The sequence below is a fragment of the Hordeum vulgare genome, chromosome 5H, assembly GCF_904849725.1.
Source record: "Hordeum vulgare subsp. vulgare chromosome 5H, MorexV3_pseudomolecules_assembly, whole genome shotgun sequence".
In the NCBI taxonomy this organism is placed as follows: domain Eukaryota; kingdom Viridiplantae; phylum Streptophyta; class Magnoliopsida; order Poales; family Poaceae; genus Hordeum; species Hordeum vulgare.
Window position 1 is genome coordinate 497874891 of NC_058522.1, and position 18123 is coordinate 497893013.

Consider the following 18123-nt stretch of genomic DNA (forward strand, 5'->3'; position numbering starts at 1 on the left):
TGTGCACTAAAAACCGCACTCGGGGACTTAGGTGCGGCCCAGAGTCGCCTAAGTAAAAAACTCTCTCCGAGTGTGCACTAAAATTCGCACTCGGAAGCTTAGCTGCGACCCAGAATCGCCTAAGTACAAACTTTCTTTCCGAGTGTGCACTAAAAGTCGCACTCGGGGACTTAGCTGCGACCCAGAGTCGCCTAAGTAAAAAACTCGCTCCGAGTGCGTACTAAAAGCCACACTCGGGGACTTAGCTGCGAACCAGAATCGCCTAAGTACAAACTCGCTCCGAGTGCGCACCAAAAGCCGCACTCGGGGGCTTAGCTGTGACCCAGAGTCGCCTAAGTAAAAAACTCGCTCCGAGTGCGCACTAAAAGCCGCACTCGGGGACTTAGCTGCAACCCAGAATCGCCTAAGTACAAACTCGCTCCGAGTGCGCACCAAAGGCCGCACTCGGGGACTTAGCTGCGACCCAGAATTGCCTAAGTACAAACTCGCTCCGAGTGCGCACCAAAAGCCGCACTCGGGGACTTAGCTGCGATCCAGAATCGCCTAAGTACAAAACTCGCTCCGAGTGCGCACTAAAAGCCGCACTCGGAGACTTAGCTGCGATCCAGAATCGCCCAAGTAAAAAGCTTCCTTCGAGTGTATCCTCGAGATCCACTCGGAGGCTTAGCAGACCCTCATTGAGGCTCATGTGGATATGAAGACAACTGACAACTACATGAGTTCAAACTCGCTCCGAGTGCGCACTAAAAGCCACACTCGAGGACTTAGCTGCGGCCCAGAGTCGCCTAAGTAAAAAACTCTCTCCGAGTGTGCACTAAAAGTCGCACTCGGAAGCTTAGCTGCGACCCAGAATCGCCTAAGTACAAACTTTCTCTCCGAGTGTGCACTAAAAGTCGCACTCGGGGACTTAGCTGCGACCCAGAGTCGCCTAAGTAAAAAAATCGCTCCGAGTGCGCACTAAAAGCCGCACTCGGGGACTTAGCTGCGAACCGGAATCGCCTAAGTACAAACTCGCTCCGAGTGCACACCAAAAGCCGCACTCGGGGACTTAGCTGCAACCCAGAGTCGCCTAAGTAAAAAACTTGCTCCGAGTGCGCACTAAAAGCCGCACTCTGGGACTTAGCAGCGACCCAGAATCGCCTAAGTACAAACTCGCTCCGAGTGCGCACCAAAAGCCGCACTCGGGGACTTAGGTGCGACCCAGAATCGCCTAAGTACAAAATCGCTCCGAGTGCGCACCAAAAGCCGCACTCGGGGACTTAGCTACGATCCAGAATCGCCTAAGTACAAAAATCGCTCTGAGTGCGCACTAAAAGCCGCACTCGGAGACTTAGCTGCGATCCAGAATTGCCCAAGTAAAAAGCTTCCTTCGAGTGTATCCTCGAGATCCACTCGGAGGCTTAGCAGACCCTCATTGAGACTCATCTGGATGTGAAGACAACTGACAACTACATGAGTATCAACTCACTCCGAGTGCGCACGAGATGCCGTACTCGGGGACTTAGTTGCGATCCTGAATCGCCTAAGTAAAAAGCTTCCTTCGAGTGTATCCTCGAGATCCACTCGAAGGCTTAGCAGACCCTCATTGAGGCTCATGTGGATGTGAAGACAACTGACAATTACATGCTCCGCATGTTTGCCATTGGCTTCACCAAGAAACGCCAAACAAAAACCACGAGCCAAAATCGTGTCAAAAAAAACTTGGCGAAAGAAGAGCAAAATATTCGATTCGAATTCAAAGTTGGATTGGCTCGGTGTGGATCAAGCTTATCCACACCGAAACACAAATGTGACGGCCAACAGCAGTGGCCAAAGTTTGATACAGATAACACTCGGCATTCCGAGGCAAAAGTACGTTCACCATACAGTTTTTCAAGCATCACCAGGACTGGCAGGCTCCACAAAGTTGTCAAGGTTGATCCCGTCTGCGATGCGAGTGGCTGTGTCGATGAAGGTCTCCATGAAATCTTCGAATCAAAGCTTCTTGGTGTTGGCAACCTGCAACGCCTTCAGCTTTTCTTCGCGAGCTTCTTTGCAGTGCACTCGAACCAGAGATAGCGCTACGTCCGCACCACAACGAGCAGCAGACTTCTTCCATGCCTGCACTCGGTTCGGGACGTCCTCCAGCCGAGTCATCAACCCTTCTATTTCTTGCCGGGAATCGTCTTTGGGCCACAACTCCTTGTCGATCCGGCCGATGACTTCTCTCAAGCGGCCAATGAAATGTCCCACTCTGCCAAGGCGAATATGCGCTCGGAGCATGTCCCGGTTGGCTTCGTCGCCGAGTGGAACGTTCGGAACAACAGACCGCTCAATGTCAGCTGCTTCAGCCTCAGCGTCCAGACAAAAATCTGCAAAGAAAAGACGAGCAGAAAGTAAGCGCAGAATGAACTACAAAGTCAAGAAACACTCGGCAAAAAGCTTACCACCGAGTAGTGCAATCATCTTCCTTGCCCAGTCGCTGACGTACTTCTCCTGCGAAATGCATCGACTGTTCATCAACTTCATCTGACCCATCAATTCAGTTCTTTGCTTGCCCATTTTCTCAATTTCGGCCACCAATGCCTTGTTGGTCTCCCGGGACTCCTCCAAAGACTTCTCTCGGTCAGCAAGAGCCCCCTTCACACCAGCCAAGTCATTCACAGCCACCTCCAATTCCGCAGCAAGCTGAACCTTTTCAGCCTATAGAGCATTGTACGCGGATCCCATTTCGCAAGTCTTCTGCCAAATCAGCGCAAAGGGAAGATCAGACACATTCAACAAGGAAAACAAACAAACTCAAAGTTCTTCAGACCCCTGCCGATGCAAGCACTCGACAGTGGTCTCGGGGACTACACCCAGTGGGTTCACTAAGAGTGACCCCACTGGCATGAAGCTCGAACAGGCCGGCCCTATTGAGTTACATGACAAATAGACAAGTCTATGAGACTACTATTACCCGACCTGAGTAACACTACTCTCGGGGACTACACCCAGTGGGTGCACTCGGAGTGCCCCCACTGGTACCAGTCGGGAAGATCAGCTCTGATCTGATCAGGTCACGGAAAATGCATATAAAGACAACTGCCGGTGCAAGCACTCGACAGAAGTCTCGGGGACTACACCCACTGGGTTAACTCGGAGTGAACCCACTGCAAAATAATCCTACTGTATCCGAGTATATCACTTAAACCCCCAGTGGGTTACAAGAGGAAAGTAAACACTTACTAGCACACTTACTCGGATATCATCCCGGAGCTCCAAGCTTCTCTTGTACAAAGACGCGATGGAGTCGTACGCTCCCTTGGCATCACCCACCATCAACTCCACCTGCACCATGGCCTACTTGGCGGCTCCCACTTGGTCTTCCGGGAGGTGTCGGGCGTCGTACTGGACGGTCGACGGACCGGGCACGACAGAAGACTCCTTGGGCATCCCAGGTCCTGCTCCAGTCGGTTCCGCCGCGAGAGGTACCGTCTCAGTCGACGGCATCATCTCGGTCGGCGGTGCGTCCATGGTGGGAGCAGCAGCAGATGGAACAACCTCAAGGACATGCGCCAAAGTTGGCCCTGATCCCCTTTGGTCGTCCTCCTCCAGATGAATCACCTCCGAAGGAAGCCCGACTGAACAACATGAGATTACAGAAAAAGGGCAAGATTAAAGACAGCACTCGCGAAACAATAATGCAAACTTTCGGAGTCGTCACAACGTACCTTCCTGGGATGTGGCAGCGTTATCCGTGTCCATGGGATCATCGCCTTGGCGCGACAGAGAGGTGGCGGAGGTAGCAGCTTTGTCGAGTACAATCCACTTGACGGATAAGCATGAGTTCAACTAGATACTGAAGCAAGATGGGAGAACAAGACACTTACGCTGAGGCGACTGGAACAGCGATCCTCATCCGAGGCAAAGCTTTCCGAGGATTGGGCCCGCTAGGTTTTGCCACCTTGGATGGCTGTTCCGTGGGCTCGGCAGCAGCGTCCCTAGTCCTCTTCACGCTCCGAGCACTTGGAGCCACATGAGAGGCTGGCAGAGCACTCGGGGCCGCTGGAGGAGCCGGCGGAGCCGCAGGTTCGTGACGACGCTTAGTTCGAGGCTCTAACGGTGGAGGTGGCAAGCTCTGCTCCCCAACCTCTCCCTCCTCCTCTTCAGTCTCCTCCTCCGTCTCCCCACTGTCGGAGGCGTACTCGGCGCTATAGGTAGGGTCATAGGCCTGCCCTATAGGTCCTACCCAAGGACTACCCTTCATAGAGGGCAAGGCCCTTAGACAGTTCCGACTGAACTAAGGACCCCCCATCATCCAGTCGGTGACGAGCATTCGGAGCATATTTATCGTACCCACTGAATTCCACTTTGTACATCGTAACCTCCTAGGAGGGCAACGGACATACGTTTTCATACATCATTATTAGCTTTTAAGGCATAAGTTACCTGTAACGTAGGCATTTATTCACCACTATTCTACCCCTGTCCACCGGGCCGTTGTGGAGGGCAGCGCACTCTATATAAGCCGCCCTTCCCCACTGGTGCTGGGGTTGGCATTTACTGTAATCCTATATTCCACTCGACACTAAGCTCCCAAGAGCACTGAGACGTAGGGTTTTACCTCCACCGTAGAGGGGCCTGAACTCATACAACCTCGTCGTAGCTAAGGCTTTGCCCATCCTTTCGTACCCTACACATCTACTATCAGACTTATACCCACGACAGCCTTCTTGGCATAAGGATAATATTACATTATCATTAAACACACATTGGTAGAGAAGGTGTTTTTAGTTTCTTCAAAACAACAAGTAAAATCATGTAACCAACATAAATTCCAAACATAGCAACACAACGTATTAATGTGAGGCCACAAGGGTTTCTAGTTTTGAGATATGTGGTGTCGTACATAATAAGCATGCTCATTTAATGATTTTCCCTCAACTAAGCTAGTTTAGTTTTTTGCCCGAGCACAAAGGGATCGAAGATGATCCAAGTAATATTCTTCGGTCGTACGGAACACTTGTGGTTCCTTAACTTTTGGAGCAGCAAGTAGAGCTAATTTTTTGGTATTTTGTATTTCCTGGCCATTTCTAAAGATAGAAAACAACTTAGAACAGAAAATAAAAATTACTTAGTGATAAAGCAAACAAGCACACATGAGAATATCAACCACTACGTTATTGCTCCCTGGCAATGGCACCAGAAAATGGTCTTGATAACCCACAAGTGTAGGGGGTCGTTTGTAGCCTTTTTCAATAAGTAAGAGTGTCGAACCCAATGAGGAGTTACAGATAGAATTAATATTTTCTAAAGTTCTATCAACCACCCATAGAACTCTAAGCACTCTAACGCCTACTTTAACTAGAACAAGTATGAAACTACTTTACGGGAAAGAAAGTAGAAGTACTTAGCAGGTGTAATAGATAGGTTTGCAAGGTAATAAAGAACGTGGAAATAAAAGTTAGGTGTTGTTTTAATAAAAGAACAGTAAAGTAAATATAGCGAGTGTGGAAAAGTGTTGATAGGATTTGCGAGATTGTCCTAGGCAATTGATAACTAGATCGTTAATCATTATTACAGTTTCATATGAGGGAGATGCATATGCTAACACACTTTCTGTACTTGTATCATATGCACTTGTGATTGGAACTCTAGCAAGCGTCCCCAACTACTAAATATCATTAAGGTAAAACCCAACCATAGCATTGAACATCAAGTCCCTTTACTCCCATACGCAAACAACTCCCTTACTCGGATGTAAGCTTCTATCACTCTAGTCACCCACTATCAGTGAATCATGCACATATTGCAAACCCTCCAGCCTGAATCTTTCATGTGTGCGCCTCACAAAAAGCACCTTAGGGCAGCACCAGTATAAACCACGCAACTCAAATCAATCAAGATCATCAATCAACCGATAGGACAAAAAGGAACTATCAAACATCATAGGATAGCCACACATCATATGATAATAATATATAACATTAAGCACCATGTTCAAGTAGGGGGTACAGCGGATGCGGGAGAGTGGATCGTTGTAGATAGATGAGGGAAGACGATGGTGATGACGGCTGCAAAATTGTTGGTGTAGATCGCCATCACGATGGCTACCCCAGCTGTGCTCCATTGCCACCACGAGAGAGGTGCGAGAGTTCCCCTCCTTCTTCTTCCTCCTCGGCGTCCTCCCTAGGAGGAAGGAGGGTTTATCCTCTTTTCCATGCCCGACATGCCTCCCGAAGGGTAGCAGTCCCTTCGAGAATGGATCTCTCTCTGATTCTACCCTGTTTTCACAAATTTTTCTGACCCTTCACTATTTCTTAAATATCCAGAGATCCATAACACCGATCGGGCTGGAATTTTTGATGGGATTTTTATCGCAAAATATCTTTCTCGCGGCCAAAGGATAGCTCCAACCAGAGATTTGATCGTTGATATCTCCGTACCTATTTCAATCTCGTTACCGGCAAGTCTCTTTACTCGTTCTGTAATACAAGATCCCGTGACTAACTCCTTAGTCACATTGCTTGCAAGCTCATTGTGATATTGTATTATCAAGTGGGACCATAGATACCTCTCCATCATACGGAGTGAAAAATCCCAGTCTTGATTCACGCCAACCCAACAGACACCCTCGGAGATACCTGTACAACACCTTTATAGTCACCCAGTTATGTTGTGGCGTTTGATACACACAAGACATTCTTCCGGTGTCCGGGAGTTGCATGATCTCGTGGTCATAGGAATAGATACTTGACATGCAGCAGGAGTTTATAGTTTATATTTTGGGTCTTCTCCATCACACCATTCTCCTAATGATGTGATCTCGTTATCAAATAACAACTCATGTCTATGGCCAAGAAACCTTGACCATCTTTGATCAATGAGCTAGTCCATTTAGAGGCTCACTAGGGACAGTGTGTTGTCTATGTATCCACACATGTATTTGAGTTTCCAGTCAATGCAATTCTAGCATGAATAATAAATTATTATCATGAACAAGGAAATATAATAATAATCACTTTATAATTGCCTCTAGGGAATATTTCAAACAAAATCATCCTTTTGTTTGGAAATATAATAATAGTAGATCCAAACGGACAACTCTGACCATTGGTGTCCCTTTTTGTCTGGCCCGACCCCAAATTGTTGGAAATTTGCCCTAGAGGCAATAATAAAGTGGTTATTATTATATTTCCTATTTCATGATAATTGCCTATTATTCATGCTATAATTGTATTAACCGGAAACCGTAATACATGTGTGAATATATAGATCACAATGTGTTCCTAGTGAGCCTCTAGTTGGCTAGCTCGTTGATCAATCGATGATCATGGTTTCCTGATCATGGACATTGGATGTCATTGATAATGAGATCACATCATTGGGAAATGATGTGATGGACAAGACCCAATCCCAAGCATAGCACTAGATCGTGTTGCTCGTCTGCTAAAAAAATTCTAATGTCAAGTATCATTTCCTTAGACCATGAGATTGTGCAACTCCCGGATACCGTAGGAGAGCTTTGGGTGTATCAAACGTCACAGCGTAACTGGGTGATTACACATGTGCACTACAGGTATCTCCGAAAGTATCTGTTGGGTTGTACGAATCAAGACTGGGATTTGTCACTCCATGTGATAGAGAGGTATCTCTGGGCCCACTCGGTAATTCATCATCATATTGAGCTCAGTGTGACTAAGGAGTTAGCCAAGGGATGATGTGTTACGGAACAAGTAAATAGACTTGCCGGTAACGAGATTGAACAAGGTATAGGGATACCGATGATTGAATCTCGGGCAAGTATCATATCGATAGACAAAGGGAATTGCATACGGGATTGATCGAATCCCTGACATCGTGGTTCATCCGAAGAGATCATCGTGGAACATGTGGGAACCAACATGGATATCCAAACCCCACTGTTGCTTATTGATCGGAGAGGTGTCTCAGTCATGTCTGCATGTCTCTCGAACCCGTAGGGTATACACACTTAAGGTTCGATGACGCTAGGGTTATAGGGGAATAGTGTACGTGGTTACTGAAGGTTGTTCGGAGTTTCGGATGAGATCTCGGACATCATTAGGAGTTCCGGAATGGTCCGGAGGTAAAGAAGTGTATATAGGAAGTGACGATTTGGTCACCGGAATTGTTTCGGGCGACACCGGTATTGTACCGGGACCACCGGAAGGGTTCTGGGGTCCACGGGGAAGGGTCTACAACCACGAAAGGGTATTTGGGCCAAAAGGTGGATGGGAACCAGCCCATATGTGGGTTGGTGCGCCACCACCAGTAGCCCAAGGCGCAAGAGAGAGGGTGATGGGCTAACCCTAGGCGTGGTGGGAAAGCCCACCCTAGGGCGCCACAACCTCTCTACCCTTTGTCGTCGCCCCTTGCCCTAGATGGGTTGCCGCACCCCTTAGGGTGGGAAACCCTAAGGGTTGGCACCCTCCTCCCTCTCCTCCTATAAATAGTGGAGGGTTTGGGGCTGATTTGAGACAAGAATTCTCTCTCTCTTGGTGCAGCCCTACACCTCCTCCTCGTCGTCCTCTGTAGTGCTTTGCGAAGCCGTGTCGAAGTGCCACGTAGCTCCATTGTCACCATGCCGTCGTGCTGCCGGAACTCTCCCTCAACCTATCCTCTCTCCTTGCTAGATCAAGGCTTTGGAGACATCACCGGGTTGCACGTGTGTTGAACGCAGAGGCGCCGACGTTCGGCGCATAGATCGGAATCTACCGCGATCTTCAAAGGTATGAAGATGCTCTACAACCTCTCTCGTTGCTGGTTTCTCCATAGATAGATCCTTGCATGGCGTAGGAATTTTTTTGAAATTACTACGATCCGCAACAATGGCATCCTTCCCAAGGTTCTGTACGTAGATTCTATGCACGAGTAGAACACAAAAGTTGTGGGCGCTAATTTGTCAATTTGCTTGCCGTTACTAGTCTTATCTTGATTCGGCGGCATTCTGGGATGAAGTGGCCCGGACCGACCTTACACGTATGCTTAGGTGATTCTGGTTCCACCGACTAAGACACACTTCGTGCATTAGGTGGCTAGCGGGCGTATGTATCTCCCACTTTAGTCGGATCGGATTCAATGAAGAGGGTCCTTATGAAGGGTAAATAGCATTGGCATATCGACGTTGTGGTTTTCACGTAGGTAAGAAGCATTCTTGCTAGAAACCCTAACCAGCCACGTAAAACTTGCAACAACAATTAGAGGACGTCTAACTTGTTTTTGTAGGGTATGCTATGTGATGTGATATGGACAAAAGGATGTGATGTTACATATGTGATGTATGAGATTGATCATGTTCTTGTAATAGGATTCACGACTTGCATGTCGATGAATATGACAACTGGTAGGATCCATAGGAGTTGTCTTAATTTATTGTATGAGATGCAACGCCATGTGGTTACTTTACTTTATTGCTAAACGTTAGCTATAGTAGTAGAAGTAATAGTTGGCGTGACGACTTCACAGAGACACAATGATGGAGATCATGGTGTCATGCCGGTGAAAATGATGATCATGGTGCCCCGAAGATGGAGATCAAAGGAGCAAGATGATATTAGCCATATCATGTAACTATATGATTGCATGTCATGTTTTTCATCTTATTGCTTAGAACGATGGTAGCAAAGATAAGATGATCCCTAATTAAAATTTTGAGATATGTATTCCCCTAAGTGTGCACCTTTGCAAAGGATTGTTGTCTCAAAGCACCACGTGATGATCGGGTGTGATAGATTCTAACGTTCGCATACAACGGGTGTAGGCCAGTTTACACGCACAAAACACTTAGGTTGACTCGACGAGCCTAGCATGTATAGACATGGCCTCGAATACGGGAGACTGAAAGGTCGAACATGAGTCGTATGGTTGATACGATCATCATGGAGATGCTCACCATGGATGACTAGTGTGTCTCACGTGATGACCGGACACGGGATAGTCGACGTGGATCATGTAACACTTGGATGACTAGAGGGGTATCAATCTAAGTGGGAGTTCATTAGTGATTTGATTAGATGAACTTAATTATCATGAACTAAGTATAAAATTGTCTTTACAAATATTGTAGACACAATGGCCAACGCAAATGTCTCATTCAACTTCAACGTGTTCCTAGAGAAAACCAAGCTGAAAGATGATGGAAGCAACTATGCGGATTGGGCTCGTAACTTAAAGCTCATCCTCACTGCTTCCAAGAAAGCATATGTCCTTAATGCACCGCTAGGTGATCCTCCCGTTCCCGCGGCAGACCAGGACGCTAGGAACGACTGGCAGTCGTGGAGTGATGACTACTCTCTGGTTCAGGGCGGCATGCTTTATAGTTTAGAAGCGGGGCTCCAAAGGCGTTTTGAGCAACACGGGGCATATGAGATGTTCGAGGAGCTGAAACTTGTTTTTCAAGCTCATGCCTGGGTCGAGAGATATGAAGTTTCCGACAAGTTCTTTAGCTGTAAGATGTCGGATAATAGTTCTGTCAGTGAGCAGATACTCAGAATGTCTAGGTTGCACAACCGCTTGACTCAACTGGGAGTTGAACTTCCGGATGATCCAGTCATTCACAGAATCCTCCAATCGCTTCCACCTAGATATAAAGGCTTTGTGATGAATTACAACATGCAAGGGATGGAAAAGACTATTCCCGAGTTGTATTCAATGCTAAAATCTGCAGAGGTAGAAATCAAGAAAGAACATCAAGTGTTGATGGTGAATAAGACCACCAATTTCAAGAAGGGCAAGGGTAAGAAGAACTTCAAGAAAGACGGGAAAGCAGTTGCCGTGCCCGGTAAACCAGTTGCCGGGAAGAAGACAAAGAAAGGACCCAAGCCTGAGACTGAGTGCTATTACTACAAGGGAACCGGTCACTGGAAGCGGAATTGCCCTAAGTACTTAACGGATAAGAAGGCTGACAACGTCAAAGGTATATGTGATATACTTGTTATTGATGTGTACCTTACTAGCGCTCGTAGTAGCTCATGTGTATTTGATACCGGTGTTGTTGCTCACATTTGCAACTCTAAGCAAGAACTTTCGAACAAGTGTAGGTTGGCTAAGGACGAGGTGACGATGCGCGTCGGGAATGGTTCCAAGGTCGATGTGATCGCCGTCGGCATGCTACCTCTACATCTACCTTCGGGATTAGTTTTAAACCTTAATAATTGTTATTTAGTACCAGCTTTGAGCATGAACATTGTATCAAGATCTCGCTTGATGCAAGATGGCTAGTCATTTAAATATGAGAATAATTGTTGTTCTATTTATATGAGTGGTATGTTTTATGGTCATGCCCCGCTGGTCAATGGATTATTCCTGATGAATCTCGATCGTGATGTTACACATATTCATAGTGTGAGTACCAAAAAATGTAAGGTTGATAATGATAGTCCCACATACTTGTGGCACTGTCGCCTTGGTCATATCAGCGTAAAGCGCATGAAGAAACTCCATACAGATGGACTTTTGGAGTCACTTGATTTTGAATCATTTGACACATGCGAACCGTGCCTCATGGGCAAGATGACCAAGACTCCGTTCTCCGGAACAATGGAGTCGACAACGAACTTGTTGGAAATAATACATACTGATGTATGCGGTCCAATGAGCGTTGAAGCTCATGGTGGCTATCATTATGTTCTCACCGTCACTGATGATTTCAGTTGATATGGGTATGTCTACTTAATGAAGCACAAGTTTGCAACCTTCGAAAAGTTCAAGGAATTTCAGAGTGAGGTGGAGAATCAGCGTGACAAGAAAATAAAGTTTCTACGATCTGATCATGGAGGAGAATATTTGAGCCACGAGTTTGGCACACACCTAAGGAAATATGGAATTATTTCACAACTCATGTCGCAGGGCACACCGTCGCGTAACGGTGTGTCTGAACGTCGTAATCGCACTTTATTGGATACGGTGCGATCTATGATGTCTCTTACCGATTTTCCGCTATCATTTTGGGGATATGCATTGGAAACTGTCGCATTCACTTTAAATAGGGCATCGTCTAAATCCGTTGAGACGACACCGTATGAATTATGGTTTGGCAAGAAACCTAAGCTATCGTTTCTGAAAGTTTGGGGTTGCGATGCTTATGTGAAGAAACTTCAACCAGAGAAGCTCGAACCCAAAACAGAAAAATGCATCTTCATAGGATACCCTAAGGAAACTATTTGGTATACCTTCTATCTTAGGTGTGAAGGCAAAGTCTTTGTTGCCAAGAACGGATCCTTTCTGGAGAAAGAGTTCCTCTCGAAAGAAGTAAGTGGGAGAAAAATAGAACTTGATGAAGTAATTGTGCCTCCTCTCAAACCGAAGAGAAGCGCAGCGCAAGAAAATGTTTCTGAGGTGGGTGCACCGGCTAGAGAAGAAGTTATTGATGATGATCATGAAACTTCGGATCAAGTTGCTATTGAACGTCGAAGGTCCACAAGGGTACATTCCGCACCAGAGTGGTACGGGAACCCTGTCATGGAAATCATGTTGTTGGACAACAGTGAACCTTCAAACTATGAAGAAGCGATGGCGGGCCCGAATTCCAACAAATTGCTTGAGGCCATGAAATCCGAGATAGGATCCATGTATGAGAACAAAGTTTGGACTTTGGTGGACTTTCCCGATGATCGGCAAGCCACAGAAAATAAATGGATCTTTAAGAAGAAGACTGACGCGGATGGTAATGTGACCATCTATAAGGCTCAACTTGTCTCTAAGGGTTATCGACAAGTTCAAGGGATTGACTACGATGGCACCTTCTCACCCGTAGCGATGCTAAAGTCGGTCCGAATCATGTTAGCAATTGCCACATTTTATGATTATGAAATCTGGCAAATGGACGTCAAAACAGCATTCCTGAAAGGCTTTCTTAAAGAAGAATTGTATATGATACAGCTGGAAGGTTTTGTCGATCCTAGCAATGCTAACAAGGTATGCAAGCTCCAGCGCTCCATCTATGAGCTGGTCCAAGCATCTCGGAGTTGGAACACTTTGGGTTTGTACAGACTTATGGAGCAGCATGTATTTACAAGAAAGTGAGTGGGAGCTCTGTAGCATTTCTCATATTATATGTGGACAACATATTGTTGATGGGAAATGACATAGAACTATTGGAAAGCATCAATGCCTATTTGAATAAGAGTTTTTCAATGAAGGACCTTGGAGAAGTTGCTTACATATTAGGCATCAAGATCTATAGAGATAGATCAAGACGCCTCATAGGTCTTTCACAAAGCACATACCTTGACAAGATATTGAAGAATTTCAATATGGATAAGGCTAAGAAGGGGTCCTTGCCTGTATTACAAGGTGTGAGGTTGAGGACGACTCAACTCCCGACGACAGCAGAAGATAGAGAAAAGATGAGTACCGTCCCCAATGCTTCAGCCATAGGATCTATTATGTATGCCATGTTGTGTACCAGACCTGATGTGAACCTTGCCATAAGTTTGGTAGGGAGGTACCAGAGTGATCCAGGAGTGGATCACTGGACAGCGGTCCAGAACATCCTTAAATACCTGAAAAGGACTAAAGATATGTTTCTCGTTTATGGAGGTGTCGAAGAGCTCGTCGTAAAGGGTTACGTTGAAGCTAGCTTCGACACAGATCCGGATGACTCCAAGTCACAAACCGGATACGTGTATATTTTGAATAATGGGGAGTTAGCTGGTGCAGTTACAAGCAAAGCGTCATGGCGGCATCTACATGTGAAGCGGGGTACATAGCTGCTTCGGAAGCAGCACAGGAAGGAGTCTGAATGAAGGAGTTCATCACCGACCTAGGAGTGATTCCCAGTGCGTCGGGCCCGATGACTCTGTTCTGTGACAACACTGGAGCTATTGCTATTGCAAAGGAGCCCAGGTTTCACAAGAAGATCAAGCACATCAAGCGCCGCTTCAACTCCATTCGTGGATACATCCAAGATGGAGATATAGATATTTGTAAAGTACATACGGATCTGAATGTTGTAGACCCGTTCACGAGCAAGACATGATCAGCACCAGAACTCTATGGGTGTTTGATTCATCACAATGTAACTAGATTATTTAGTCTCGTGCAAGTGAGAGACTGTTCGAAATATGCCCTAGAGGCAATAATAAAGTGGTTATTATTATCTTTCCTAGTTCATGATAATTGTCTATTATTCATGCTATAATTGTATTAACCGGAAACTGTAATACATGTGTGAATATATAGATCACAATGTGTCCCTAGTGAGCCTAGTTGGCTAGCTCGTTGATCAATAGACGATCATGGTTTCTTGATCATGGACATTGGATGTCATTGATAACGGGATCACACCATTGGGGAATGATGTGATGGACAAGACCCAATACTAAGCATAGCACTAGATCGTGTTGTTCGTCTGCTAAAGCTTTTCTAATGTCAAGTATCATTTCCTTAGACCATGAGATTGTGCAACTCCCGGATACCGTAGGAGTGCTTTGGGTGTATCAAACGTCACAATGTAACTGGGTGATTATAAAGCTGCACTACAAGTATCTCCGAAAGTATCTGTTGGGTTGTACAAATCAAGACTGGGATTTGTCACTCCGTGTGACGGAGAGGTATCTCTGGGCCCACTCGGTAATTCATCATCATATTGAGCTCAGTGTGACTAAGGATTTAGCCACGGGATGATATGTTACGAAACGAGTAAAGAGACTTGCCGGTAATGAGATTGAACAAGGTATAGGGATGCCGACGATTGAATCTCGGGCAAGTATCGTACCGATAGACAAAGGGAATTGCATACGGGATTGATCGAATCCCCGACATCGTGGTTCATCCGATGAGATCGTAGTGGAACATGTGGGAACCAACATGGATATCCAGACCCCGTTGTTGGTTATTGACCGGAGAGGTGTTTCGGTCATGTCTGCATGTCTCCCGAACCCGTAGGGTCTACACACTTAAGGTTCGATGATGCTAGGGTTATAGGGGAAAGGTGTACGTGGTTACCGAAGGTTGTTTGGAGTCCCGGATAAGAACCCAGACATCACGAGGAGTTTCGTAATGGTCCGGAGGTAAAGAATTCTACTCCCTCTGTTCCTCTATATAAGGTGTATTTGTTTTTTAATAAAATTCCAGAATGTAAGGTGCATTACTTCTAATTCTTCATAATTCCCTTGTTAGCCCTCCTAAAAAAGGAAAGTGTCTCTTTTGTGATTGTCTGTATCTCTCCTTATAGCAAAAAAGGAAACTATCTCTTTATTGATTGCATGTATCTCATACTTTTCTGAACTAATTGGTTTACTTTCCACTAAGGAACAAATTTGCCAAGGATAATTTAGTCTTAACATGTCTATAATTATGTGCCTTGGTCACCGTGCCGAAAATAATACACCTTACGTAAAGGAACGGAGGGAGTATATAGGAAGTGAGGATTTGGTCACCGGAATTGTTTCGGACAATAGCGGTAATGTACCGGGAACACCGGGAGGGTTCAGGGGTCCATCGGGAAGAGCCTACGGCCACGAAAGGGTATTTGGGCCAAAAGGTGGATGGGAACCAACCCATATGTGGGTTGGTGCACCACCACCAGCAGCCCAAGGTGCAAGAGAGAGGGTGGTGGGCTGACCCTAGGTGTGGTGGGCAAGCCCACCCTAGGGCGCCACCACCTCTCCACCCTTTGTCGCCGCCCCTTGCCCTAGATGGGCTGTCGCACCCCTTAGGGTGGGAAACCCTAAGGGTTGGCACCCTCCTCCCTCTCCTCCTATAAATAGTGGAGGGTTTTGGGCTGATTTGAGACAAGAATTCTCTCTCTCTCTCTCGGCGCATCCCTACACCTCCTCCTCCTCCTCCTCCGTACTGCTTGGCGAAGCCCTGTTGGAGTGCCAGGTAGCTCCACTGTCACCACGCCGTCGTGCTGCCAGAACTCTCCCTCAACATCTTCTCCCCCTTGCCGGATCAAGGCGTTGGAGACCTCACCGGGTTGCACATGTGTTGAATGCGGAGGCACCGACGTTCGACGCATAGATCGGAATCCACCACGATCTAAATCGCTGCGAGTATGACTCCATCAACCGCGTTCTAGCACAGCTTCCAATTAGCGATCTTCAAAGGTATGAAGATGCTCTACAACCTCTCTCGTTGTTGGTTTGTCCATAGATAGATCCTTGCATGACGTAGGAATTTTTTTGAAATTACTACGATCCCCAACACAAACTTGGCCCAAACTTGCCCCACAAATGCTCCCGACAGACAAAAACGAAAGCTCTTGTATGTTGCTCTCGTCCGCCCGTGTCCTAGGTGGTCCCACTAAACAATGAGATGAGACGCTTCCTTCACGACCTGTGCGACCAGAGCGAAGACGTCGCCGCTCCGTCGAGGCCACCGACGCAGTGCTCCGCCGCAGGCTATCGCCCTAGGGCTCCCTCGCGTGGGTGGGCAAGCAGCATGGGGCGCTAGCGCATGCGGGCGGCGAGGCTCGCAGGTGCGAGCGGGCTGGAGAGCATGCAGCACACCGGGGGTGGGCGACGTGAGCAGCATGTGATAGCCTGGCTTATTAGGGATGATAGACTACTCATATCAATAAGGAATTCCTTCTTTTCCAGGAGCCCATTCGAACAAAACTCTCAGGTTAAGCGTGCTCAGCTTGGAGTAGTTCTAGGATGGGTGACCGACCGGAAGTTGATCCCGGGTGCGCATGAGTGAGGACAAAGTGCGCAGAAAAGACTAGTATTGATATGTGGGGCCAGTCTAGATCCCGCCAGGAGTAACGACCGCCAGCGGGTGTGTCCGGGGCGGGATTTGTCGATGAGCGTGACGCAGGGAAGAACGGGGCATGCATGACGCGGGGCGCGCATGTAGCACCAAGCGGGCGGTCGGCGCGGCGCGGGGCATGCGTGAGCAACAGCGAGCTCATGTAGGGCGGCTACCAGCAGCCCCGTACGGGTAAAAAGCCAGCAGTAATGGCGTCTCGGGCACGCGCAACATTGGGCGGGGCAGGCAGCAAGAACACGCGTCTATGGTGGCGCAAGCAGGCAGGGGCAAGCGTGAGCAGGCGGCTCGCGCGGCGCGGGGCACGCGCGTGTACGTAGGACCAGTGAGCGGGTGACTGGCGTGGTGAAGGGTAGGTGAGGAGCAATGCGGGGCCAGCGCGTGTAGGCAACGGCAAGCGGGCAAGCGCGAGATGGGGCGCCCAGGCAGCAGGAGCGAGCGGGCGGCTCGCGTGGCGCGGGGCAGGCAAGCAGCGACACAGGCTAGGGCACGGGGACAAAGGCGCAGTGGAAGGTGTGCGGGCAAGTAGGGCAGTGGGTGTGCGAGCTTGGGATGGACCGTTTATGGTCCAGCTGGGGACAGGGCACGACGACAACGATAGGGATGGGGTAGGACCCGAGATCAAACACGTTCCACGTGGAGGAGCTCGGGGCGGGGCACGTCCGTTCGGGGTCAAGTGATCTCGTGCCCGTTGGGCATAGATGCGTCCGGTGAAATCCATCCTAAACGGACAAAAACGGACATCCGGATGGGGTGTTGTGTTCTAGTTGGCCTTACGCCAACTCCAGCGCACGACCCCAAATAGACGTACGCTTCGACCTGCTTTTTTCCGTTTGGGCGGCAATGGGGTATCCCATGTCCGGATAGGGCCGTTCCCGGGTCGGTGCTCCCAACGTGCGATCGCATCCCAAATCATGCCGGGGTGGCCATGATATAAAAAGATTGCAAAACTCAAATAAATGCCGGAAAAAGAACTAATACGCAAACATAATGATTAAAACATAATTAAAAATTAGTCTTCACGACCTACATAGTGCTTTAGAACATAATTAACACAAAAACTAAAAAAAGATAAGCGTCGCCCGTGCGGTGCTATCGTGCCCGTCGATGCCGTGCCCGTCGCCGTCTCATGTGTCGCCGTTGTCGTCCTCGTCACTAGTGATGTCGATGTAGGGCGATGTCGTCCAGAGGTGGGACAGTGGTCCCTGGTAGGAGGAACGCGCCTGCACCACCTCCCCCCATGGAGATGGCTCGCGCTATGGTGACCGCGGCGGCGTGGGGCACCAAGACCCGACCCCCATGCCATCGGCCCAGTCCATGGCCATGCGCGACCTTCTCCACCACTTTCCCACCAGGCCTGTGTGGAATGCAGTGACGGGATGCTCCTCCAACACCTCCTCCTTCACCTCCTCCTTCACATTTGTTATCTCTAGC